The sequence below is a fragment of the Octodon degus genome, unplaced genomic scaffold (assembly GCF_000260255.1).
Source record: "Octodon degus isolate 3935 unplaced genomic scaffold, OctDeg1.0 scaffold00014, whole genome shotgun sequence".
Taxonomy (NCBI): Eukaryota; Metazoa; Chordata; class Mammalia; order Rodentia; family Octodontidae; genus Octodon; species Octodon degus.
This window is the reverse complement of record NW_004524590.1, coordinates 24476601-24488342: the sequence shown is the minus strand read 5'-3', so window position 1 is coordinate 24488342 and position 11742 is coordinate 24476601. Positions and strand designations below refer to the sequence as shown.

At 41.2% G+C, this 11742-nt stretch overlaps 1 pseudogene; it reads right to left on the bottom strand.

Moving 5' to 3' along the window:
* LOC101569803 overlaps nucleotides 1-8073 on the bottom strand; it is a 53874-nt pseudogene extending 45801 nt beyond the window's left edge.
* Nucleotides 8074-11742: the final 3669 nt, after the last annotated feature.

The window sequence follows — 11742 nt, the reverse complement described above, 5'->3', positions numbered from 1 at the left end:
CTCACCGGACCTGGGCTAGGACTGGGTCTCTGGGCCAGACTTTAAGACAGAAGAGGAAACATACAGCCACATACTTCCCTTGGGATGGGCATCAGGGATTGATATTCTAAATAGGTGTCAATCACCTTGAAAGAGCCCAGATGAGTTGAGTCACTAACCCAACCCCCAACAGAAAGAGACCCTGTCCCATATTTATGACTGCTTGCTGTGTGACTTGCTTCCCCATTAGGTACTGGATTTAATCAAGTTCACCTGAGCAATGGTGCTTGTAATCTCATTGGTTGACTATAGTTTTGTCCCATCTCATGCCCATCTAAATGAGTTCCTGTGTTGTTCACCACCTTAGACTCACCTCAATACATGGTTTTACTCTATAAAAGTCCCTGGAAGAGAAGCTCCAGGGGACCACCCTCTGGGGGGTCCCCTTCTGTCCCTCTCTTGGACAGAAGCTTTCTTTTCCTCAATAAATATATTCTGTTCATAACTTCCATTTGTTCCTAAAAATCATTCTTTGATTTTAGAGAACATGAACTCATCCCAGGTACCTTTCAGGCTGAGAGTTTCATTTTCCCCCTATATCATTTGGAAGTTATTCATCCCAGATCATTTTTTCCTATACTATAATGAGGCAGGAAACTCTTCTCACCTGGCTGTATGAGGTGGATATAGTTATTAAGCCCTTAATACATCTGTATAGACGAAATCTGGTGCATCCCAGTGAAAGGAATCTAAAAATCATGTAGCGTATTTGCTATAGGTTTTATTTGTATGATCACCTGGGTTTTTGTATCTTCTAAGAAAAATACAAATTTCCTGAGGGATTAGAACATGTATAATCAAAACTATGAGCATTCTAGCTAACAGGTAAATTTATAAACTTTTTTGAGGCATAGCAATTGTAACTCACTAGCTCTTAGGCTCCTTTATTCATGGAGTCTGACATGACAGTTTGCTATAAGTCCCTCTAACTTCAGTTAAGAGAAGTCACAACCATATTTACTATCAGCATGAAATATCTGGGTTACATCAGAAATCAACCAGGCTTACATACTCATCATGAAATACACAACATGCAGTCAGATAAAGCTAATGTCCCATTCAGTGTTGGATATGGCATCCATTGTAGTAAGCAAGGGACACTGCCAAGGGATTTATCCTTTTCACACTGTGGCTGGGTTTTATGCCACAAATACAAGAACTGGATTTTTCTGTTGGCCCAAAGCTATTGGACATTGTGTAGCCAGTATCTTTAAAACTTTTTTTTTTACACTGACAGGATTTTATCTGTTTTTGGGGATCTGTTTTAGCTAGTGAAATACCTCGTTGAGTATTATACATGAGCGATATATTATATTTGTAAAAAATCAGTCTCCGCATCATTTCGGTCAGTAAGCAACCTGAACATATATTGTAGTATCTCATTTACAGCTAAAGCAAGATGTCTTCTAAAGTCTGTTTCTACTGAGGTACGATGACTAGAAGGAAGGTCAGGGTTGAAGAAGGACAAAGAGACCTGTGCCAATGTCCAGCAATAGGCTGGATTTTCCTTTATCTATAGCCATGATTACTCAGGGCTCCTATATGGAGGTGACAAGTTGAGATAACAGTCCTGCATTGGGAAGAGGCAGGCCCAAGGCCCTTCAGTCCTACTGGACCATCTGGGAAGCTGAGTCTGAACTCTGGGGCTCCCACCTAAGGGCTGGCCTCAGCAGTCAGGGCATGGCTTGTGGGCCTCTTGAGGCAGTCCCTTTTATGCTGGCCTGGCTTTTGACAGCAGTAGCAGATGAATCTCATTGTTGTTGAGCTCCTCTTGGAGCCAAGAGAATCACACTTAGGATCTGGTTTGAGCCTGCAACAAAGGCAGCCATTCTTGATCTCTTTGTTTTTCTTCCTGGTTTTCTCCCAGTCCTGATTATATGACAATAAGAAACAGCTTTTATTAAAGTACCAAGTGAGTTGTCTGAAGCAAAAGTTATCTTTTGTAGCTCTGTTCCAATATCTGGGGCTGAGTGAGTAATTAATTTATCTATAAGAATGATCTATCCTTCTATTGAATTAGGATCTAGGGAAGTATGTTTTACCAGTTTGTCTACTGAACATTATAAGAAAGCTGAGGGATGTTAATCTTTCTCTTGGTAAATAGCTAAAATTTAAAATAACTAGAAGACTTGGTTTTAGTTCTTTTTAGACCTTCAAGAATACACACCTGAAAGAAAATTTGTGTATTTTTCCAGTCTGCTGCCTGTCTGGCTATTAGGCCACCAAGGGCCTGATTATTTGGGCTTCAGTAGGTTCCACTGGCCATGAGGTAGTTCCATTGGCTGTCTGTCTCTTGGATGTTTAAAGTTAACAGTATATTTCTCTCCAAATGCAATAGCAGCTTGTGATGCTGCCTTCTTTTCATTAGGAATCAAAGCTTGGTTTAAGATTAACATTGATAAGTCTAAGTAAGTCCTCTAAAGACATCAGTGTACTTATCAGGGTCATCTAAAGATTTTCTAAGATCTGACTTAATTTTTTAGGTCACAGCGAAAAAGGTACATGAACTCTGGAAGTTCTAAATTGCCTACTTACTTCTTTAAAAGTTATTATCCTTGAAAAGCTTACATAAACTCAGTTAAGGATGGTTGTAGCCTTGTAGAGAGCTGGGATTTAGCTGTTATAGAAGCCCATCCTTTAGAAGGTCAAATAGGGGGAAACTTACTTTCAGTAATGGTGGGTGAGGCTGTGATTGATGCTATCTTGTCCTCAGGCTGAAGGTTAAGAAGGAGCAGCCTTAGGCTCTGGGATAGTGCATTCCTAGGCACAGAATTGCCTGGTTCTCCTGTAGCTCACATTTACATCTCAAAACTAGATAAAAATGACTTTCTTAATGCAGACAAAATCTGAACATAAAACTTTTTTTTACTATTTTGCTTTTTATAGTATGTAAAACAGAGTAATAATTGATACTTCTCTCTGCATTCCATTTTGGCTCTAGAGGACACAGAGACACACACGCATGCAGAAAATATTAAATGACTCTTTAGCATGTATAGATCAGATGTCTTCCAGAGTGTAATTCTGCACTCTAAAGGAGTAAGAGAATTTGACTGTGAGATTCCTGCAATCTGGAATGCAAAGAGAGTTCTAGACATCTCCACCTTACCTCTAGTTGCTTTCCCTTTAAGGTGTCCCCTGAGTCGAGCACTCCAGCACAGGTGGATGCTCTTGGAGAGAGGGGAGACAAGATAGGACCAGCCTATCCACCCTGGAACTGGCACACAATTTTTGTCTCTTGAGAACCTCATGAACCGTGCAAACTGTGCACTTACTCTTATTGAATATTTGTAAATGTTATAATTGGTCTGGTGACTGTTCATGTCTACAGAAGGAAGCATAACTATTGTATAAAAAGGTGCATTGGAAGCAGAGCACTTTCCCTGCCAGTACTGTAAAAGAGATCATCTTTGGAAGTAAACAAAAAAGACTATTGACTGGAGGAACTTTGCCCTGGGCTCTGGGGCAGATAAATCTCCAATACACTTGTGTTCATTCATCTAGTCACCAGGGCAGCCTTTCCTAGAAGGACTAGGCTATATTAAAACTTTGGGGCTCACAAGTAAAACATATATTTATCATCTAGAAATCAAGCTTTACATATTGGCAAAAACATGCTACTTTATGGCTGACAAAAATCTTTCTTACTCTTAGTGAATGTGTAAGGCACAGAGGTAAACCTGATAGCTGCTGTAGAGTATAACCTATTGCAAGCTGTCTCAACCCAATTTCTAAAAATTTCATGTTGTTCTACTGAAAAACTCAGGTATAACTCCTAGTTTACTAACATAAAGAGAGAAAAAAGTACAATAGGTAAGTGGAGATCTTTTAGTGGTTAAAAACTGGTTTCCACCAAACACCTTTAGGTATCTGCCAGAGAGTAGCCTTAGCCATGACTCCTCAGATGTTCTCAGTTTCTACTGGCCCACACAACCAGAGATGAGTCTCCACAAAAGAATCCAACTGTGTCTTTGGTCAACATTCCATCAGGCATTGGCTTCAATGGGGATTCACCAAATAACAGCTGGGGAAACTTGTCCTTTGCTTCAAAGAGTGGCAGCTGCTCTAAGAGCATTTACTAGCTGGCAGAGTAACCACTGTTTGTCCAAGTTCTATAAGGGACAGTTAACAGACTGAACAAGATTACCCAGCACTTTACAGTAAATGTTTTAAAGTCCAAAACAGCTCTTATGCACTTACATAATTAGACCTAGGATAAAATGTTGAGATCCTCTCTTATACTGAAGATGTTTTGGTCCCATAAGTGTGTTGCTTTTTGGTCCCATAAGTGTGTTGAGATAGCTCCTTCTGGTGTTACCCACAAGTCTGTTCTCTCCACTGTGTCTCAGGTTTAGCTTCACAAAGAAGACCTGTCTAGCACACTAAGCCAGAACATGGCTTTTATTTGTGTCCTCCTGGACAGGCATAGTTCCACTTTGTCTCATCTGACACAGAGATGGGGTATGTGTCCTTTTTCTAAAATGACTTCTCTGTCTTCAGGGTTAACAAACGCTCTTTTTCTAAGGGCTTCAATTAATTGGAATAGTCTAGAGTTTTCCTAATTTTACATGCCTCTAAAAAGGAAAGTACAAAGAGGTGAGAAAATTAGGAGTAAGGTCAAAGAAAGGAAAATGAAACAGATTAGGCCTGACATTTCCTCTAGCATGCAGAGGGGGATCAGATCGAGGCTGTGCCAGTGAAACCTGTCCTCCAAGTTTTTAAGAACAGTTGCAGACCTAATGTCATTTAGTTGGCAAAAGGAGTCTCATCTTTCATATACAAGTATGTAGATTTTATAAGTCTGAGCTAGATTTAAAAGTCCCATTTTATAGAAGTTTACATAAAGTCCACTAGGAGGCTTACTAACACTTTCTAGCACTACTGTCTACAATCAAGCAAGGAATATCAGTACATTTAGTATCTAGTTTAAATGTAACATATACAAGTACACAACAGTTCATTAAATGTACCATTAAAGAAATATCATAACCTCATAACATTTCCATGTTTTAACTTAGATTTACCAAGAGCATTTTTTTTTTTTTTTCCGGAACCAAGGATTGAACTCAGGCCTTTGCGCTTGCCAGGCAAGTGCTTATTCTACTGAGCTATCTCCCCAGCCCTAAAGTTCTTCCTAAGTTCCTTTTTTCTTCCAACAACATTTTGATTGACATTTTAACAAAATCATGTAAGAGGCAAAACATAAGCAATTTTAATAGAACTATGTGACAAAGCTGTATCAGGCAAAACATGAACAATTATGAGCAATGGCCAAAGACATATCAATATTTGAAGCATAAAAATTTGTTATCTAAGCAAGTCCCAAAGTAGAATCTATGAAAGAAAATCAAACTCATAACTTTGTCCAATGATCTTGCTGTGAACCTCCAAATGATACAGGAGAAAAATGATCTCTGTGGATGACCTCTAAGTGATATAGGGGAAAATGAAAATCCCAACCTGAAAGATACCTGGGATGAGTTTGTGTTCTCTATTGTGTGTGTGTGTGTGTGTGTGTGTGTGTGTGTGTGTGTGTGTGTGTGTGTTCTCTAAAACTAAAGAATGAATTTAAGGAGCAAATGGAGGTTATGAGCAGAATATATTTACTGGGGGAAAGAAAGCTCCTGTCCAAGAGAGGGACAGGAGGGGGGCCCCGAGTGGGTTGTCCCCTTAATGTCCCTTTGGGTATGCCACTCTCATCCCTTTAGCATGTGAAAGTAACACACTTTTGTGCTTTTCTGCTATGTTTTATTATATTGCTTCTCTGAATTTCACTTGATTGACTCAACTGAACCTGACATCTTCCTTTGTCAGGGCTCTTCAAGGGAGTGGCCGTCTTGGTAGAAACAAATTGGACACAACTCAGCAGACCAAAGGCACCAGTGCACCTCCTTTGGTCCCCTGGGTCTAGTCAGATACTTAGTCTGATGACAATATGAAGAAATATCCATGTAGACCTTCATGACACAGTCCCCTGGAGCATAACCAGACTTTATGGCTGATCTCCCCAGACAGAGCTCCAGAAACACAGTGTGTGATGCCCATTTCCTGCTTCCTGATTCCAGTGAAGAGCTGACTGCCACACACCCACTGGCCTGGGCTCTGTGGTTTCCCTTTTCTTCCTGGGGCTGCAGGGATTTTACCTGTGCCATAGAAAGACAGAAGAGAGGAAGCACTGTGTAGGTGATGGGGGCCCATTGCTTCTCCTACTACAGCTTCCTTTTGCATTAGCAGTTGACTTGACATCTCTCTTTCTAGTTTATGATTTTTAGTAAAACATTCTCTTTTCAACATTGCCCCTGATATTTTGTCAACAATTTCATTTCATTTTAGAATTCTTTTAAAACATCCTTGCACACTGTTATGTATCTGGCAGGCATGCATTCATATGCATTTTAAAAGGTGCCTATGGGTATTTAATGCTGAAGATAATTATTTTATTTCATTTCAACTTCAATCCACAGCAAGAGTTCTCCTGTGAAAATGCATGTAAAATAATTATGTCTACTATGGCCAAGAGCATCATTTTCCCTTCTTCTCATTCCTGGAAAACATTACATTTTATCTTCCTTAAAGAACTTTGTAATTACTGTGAAGAAAAATTAAATGTTGTTAAGTTTGTCAAATTCTCTTTCAGTGCTTTACAGTAAAAATTCCCACTAAATTTTTTTTTCAACGTGCTTCTACTCACTTCTTAATTAATTAATTAGCTAAAGATTCCCTGTGTTGATATGAAACTATGCTTTTCTCACAAAATCTTTCTCTCTCTGATTAAAATTTGTAATCATTGGAACTGGTGAGATAACTCAGAGATCGAAGCACTTGCCTGGCAAGCATAAGGACCCTAGTTTGATCCCTAGTACTGCATGCTGTGCTTGCCACCAAAACTGGGCGTGGTGGTGCACACCTGTAATCCCAGCATGGGGGAGGCTGAGACAGGAGGATCACTGAGTCTGAGCTGCATGGTGAGGCCCTGTACTAAACACATAGATTTTAAAAAATGTAATTATCATATTCTAATTTAGCTGTATTGCCTGCTATATATAATATATACTTAAAGTAATGTGGCATTCCTTTCCTTACTCTGTTACCATATTAATATCCTTAATTGATATAATTAAATGAGACATATTTAAGGGCTCAACACACACAGGGTGAGTGGTAAGTTATGTAACAAAATCATCACCATTGGGCTGGTGAGATGGCTCAGTTGTCTAAAGCACCTACTTAGAACAAGCTCAGCAAAGCACAGGGACCATGGTTCAATCCCCCAGCACCACAAGCCAGCCAGCCCCGCCCCCTGGTGGGCTGAGCTGGCCACACACACACACACACACACACACACACGAATAAATAAATCATCACCATTGTCCTAGTTTATTGGGCACTTACTAAATGTCAAGTTGTTCAAATGTGCTGTTCACATTTGTTCTTTGCCTTTCATAAAATTTCTCATGCAGATGCTCATTTTACTAGTGAAGTAAAGGTCAGTTAGAATTCACTTCCCTGTGATTTTACATCTTGAGTGCATACCCATCGTTAACAAATTCTAGAAAGCTTGTTCAAATTCTAGAAAATGTAAGCTGAAGTCTTCAGCAATACTCACCAGGCCTTAGCTAGGCTGGTCCCTGAGAACTTTTTGGCACTATTATCCACTGGCTTTGCCTCAGTCACTGCTGTCACTTCTGCGTTACCTTCATGGATACTTACTGAACATAGGCTGCCCCCAGCTCTTACAGCTGCTGACCCCAAGCTGTGTCCTCTGCTCAGATGATGGCTGATCTTGTCAGATGGATGGATTTGAGAAGAATCGGTGATGTTAGGGAAGCACATTTGGGGGCATATTGGAGTGGTACAACCGTGGGGACTGCATCTTGCCCCTGGCACCTCCTTGCTTGGTCTTCCCCTCTTGGCTTCTGCCAGATGCTGTGAGCAGAGCAGCTTTCCCCGGAGCACCCTTCCTACCACCATGTTTCTACTCTGAAGTCCAACATCCACGGGCTGGATCTTCCAAACCCATGAGCCCAAGCACATCTTTTCTCCTCTAGGCTGTATATGACAGGCATTTTGCTTCCACAATGGAAAGCTAATACACCTGCTATGTGTTTTTGTAATTTGTATCATTTTCTTCACTTCTGAGCCTTCTCCATGATTCCTATACTCACACTTACACACACTGTTGCATTATTCTGTCCTCAACCATGTTTTATTTTTTCCACAGTGTCCTTATCACAAGCTAAGACTATATTACCTTTATTTCTTAATTTGTAAACCATTTATTTTCCTCACTGAAATGGAAGGTCTGTAAAAGCAGTGGCTCTGCCTGTTTTGCTTATCTCCACATGAAATAATTAAGACAGTGTTTGGCACATAGTGGATTTTTTTAAAAACGACAACAACATTGAATTAAAATTATGTTTTAGCACTTTCTTTTCTGAAATAAATTCTTATATTCGTTGCATTTTTTGTTATGCTGAGCACAAATGGCATTTTTCAACTTGTAGCTTTGTTAGCAATGCTGTGCCACTCTCTTAGAAAAAGTTAGAGATGGCGATGTCTGATGAAGTTGGAGGAAGCCTGAGCTGAATGGGCCTTCGCCCTCATCCTGCACATCGGCGTGCACCCGAGTGACACAGGCACTTCTACCTTTTCTTCAACCTTCTGATTACATTGCCCGTATTCTCAATGTCCCTTACATCCTATTGTGAGAGAAATAAATTTCTCTTTTATCGTTCTTCCTTCCCTTTCTTCCAGCTAAATGCTATTTATCCTTGAATCTGCAGCTACATTTTACATTCAGTCAGCATTCACAGGTGTATTGTTTTTCCTTCTTTTCCCCAAACCAGCTAATGACACATAACTTTCCTCTGGGATTTACTATGTTATTGTGATAATGTTGTCACATTGCTGTAATTTGATAATTGATTGCACTTGGAAGGAGACAAGTAAAAAAATGCCCTGCGGTTTTGCCCACTAACTTCCGCAAAGTCCTTTATTGTGTCTTTTCTACACCTAAGTTACTGTGACAAGAATATAGAACACCTGGTCATCTTCAGATACTGAGTGTCGCATATTCAAATGATAAAAAGCCTTATCTGAGCTACTTTTAAAAACCATTTGGAAATACTAAGGATAAAATAGTGCAGATCAATTTAAATAAACATGAAGTTGAAGATTTATGTTATCAAATATCAAAACTTACTATAACAGTAACGATAACACAGCACAACAGCATTAGAACGACAGTGGGCATCTGGGATAACAGAGCTGCGCACAGCCCAGAACACAGCTTCTCAGATACAGTAACGAGATTTTTTTTTTTCAAAAACATGATTGTATTTCAGTGTGCAGACTGGTCTTTTCAATAAAGGATGTTTGATCAAGTGATCTAGAAGGAAAGAAAAAATTGTGTACCCCCCTCACATCCTACACAAAAATTAAGTTGTGATTTGTGAAAATCTAATCAATTAGATCTAGTACCTCAGCGGGAAAGCCAAAACAACATAAGCATAGAAAGGGGCAGAGAAAATTATTTTTGTGACTTTGAGACAAGTAAACAGCACACAAATAAGACTCACAGCAATTAATAAGCTCAACATACATAAAAATACAAAATTTCTGTTAATCAAAACACTAGCCAAGCCATATAGAGTGACATGCAAAGATTTTTCTAGATCTATATAAAAAACTCACCAAACATCAAAAAAGTCATAAGACAGAATAGGTCTCTCTCTCTGTCTCTCTCTGTCTCTCTGTCTCTCTGTCTCTGTCTCTCTGTCTCTGTCTCTGTCTCTGTCTCTCTCTCTCTCTCTCTCTCTCTCACACACACACACACACACACACACACACAGAGAAACTTCAGCAGCGTTGCTTACTGGTAAGATACAATTAGAAACCCCTCAAAACAGAGCACATTTCAGACTACCTAATATAGAGCTTAATAAGTGAGAAAGCAGAGCAACTGGAACGCCCATACGCAGCTGAGTGCAGTGCACTTCTCGACATCTGCTTAGGAGAATCAGTTGTGGAATCATGGCCTCAGGGTCCACTGGGCCTTCAGCCTGTGTTTGAGGATAGAATATCCAATGGCAGCCAACTTCCACGGGCGGACGAGTTCCACCCACGACGAGATCAGGGCTCCAGTCAGGTTCAACGAGGAAAGACACATACTGGGCTCCAGTGGCCGGAGCCTCTTCACCCAAGGAAAGAAGCTCTCGCTGTGTGCCATTGCCTCGGGGCTGGGGTCCGCTCCCCACCGGGCGGCCTTGTGGTGGCAGGCAGCGGTGTGGCTGCAGGCGATCTGCTTGAAGCTACAACCAGAAGGCCCAAGATGCTCCTTCCTCTGGGCCCGTATTGCAAAAACCTCAGAATCTGCTTGAAGGCCACGGATGCCCGCACTTCCACAGACCGGAATGGTGCTGAGTGAAACAGAGAAGGGTGTGCTTCCGCTCACGGAGGAAGGAGGCGTCGTGTTGCGGAAATAAACTGAACGCGGAAGACGTCACAATGCGCGCTTCCGTTTATGTAAAATTCAAGAAATGCGAGCTGTGTAGAGGGCACAGAGCTCAGGTAGTAGCTGCTTGCTCAACAGATCTGGCTGGTGAATCACACACGTGTGGATGGCTGTTCGCAAACAGTTCCCCACTTTATATATGTATTATTTTAAAAGTCTGGTGCAATTCAAAATGTCACGCCCAACGCCTGTGTCCCACCCCATGTTTGATATTCATTCTCCAGACTTACAGAGGGGGAAAGAATGCACGGCTTTGCTGTTCCAATTTTTCATTCTTCCTCAGTAGTAATTGCTTCCTTAAGTTCAGACACAAGGATAAAGAAGAAGAAAAACAAACAAACCTCCTTCTGTCCTAGACCTGTGAGAAGTTCCCGCACAGCTCCCCTTTGTCCTTGAGTAGGTGTGTGCGGGCACAGCGTAACTCCACGCTAGACCTCGGCAAGCGCGGCGCCTCCTGCCAGGACCCCGTCTTACTGTCTCATATGGCCTGATAGTTAACCAGCTACGCTGGAGGAAATGTATCTGAATTCTACAGGTTTAGGAGCAACACTTCAGCCTTATATGTTGATCAAATAAAATAAGCTAGGCATTTGGAAATGAGACCAAGCTGACAGGGCCTTAAAACGCAACACTTTCAGTTCCCACCCAAGGGGGATTGCATATCGCCCTGCCTCAGGCTGCGCACCCCCTCCGCATGGGTGCTGTAGCGCAGAGGGGAATGGGGCAGTGTAACGACTTGCCAGGCTCCCGGGAGTCTGCTCGGAAGATACAGCACATAGAACTTTCCACCGGGTTTCAAAGACTCGGATAACCTGCAAGCTGAAGCCGGCTGCTAAAGCAACAGAGCTCCAGCCCTTTCCTAGAGAGGGGCGGTCAGTATTGGGGAGCAGTAACGGAAGCCACATTTTGCAAATCAGAAATAGCCATTATGAATATCTGGCATATCTTCTGCAAGAATTACTCTTCCATTTATAAAATGATGATGATAGTAATGTACAGGGATTGTTGTATCCTAGCCTTTGTCCTAGACACTTAAATATGTAAATTAACTTAATACTTCTGTCTATGAGATTAGTACTAAAATCACCAGAATGTAAAATGAGGAGCTAGAAGCTCAGAAGAGTAAAGTTACTTGCCCAGATACACACATCTATGTCAGGGGGATTCAAACTAGCAAATTTCGAGGTGGA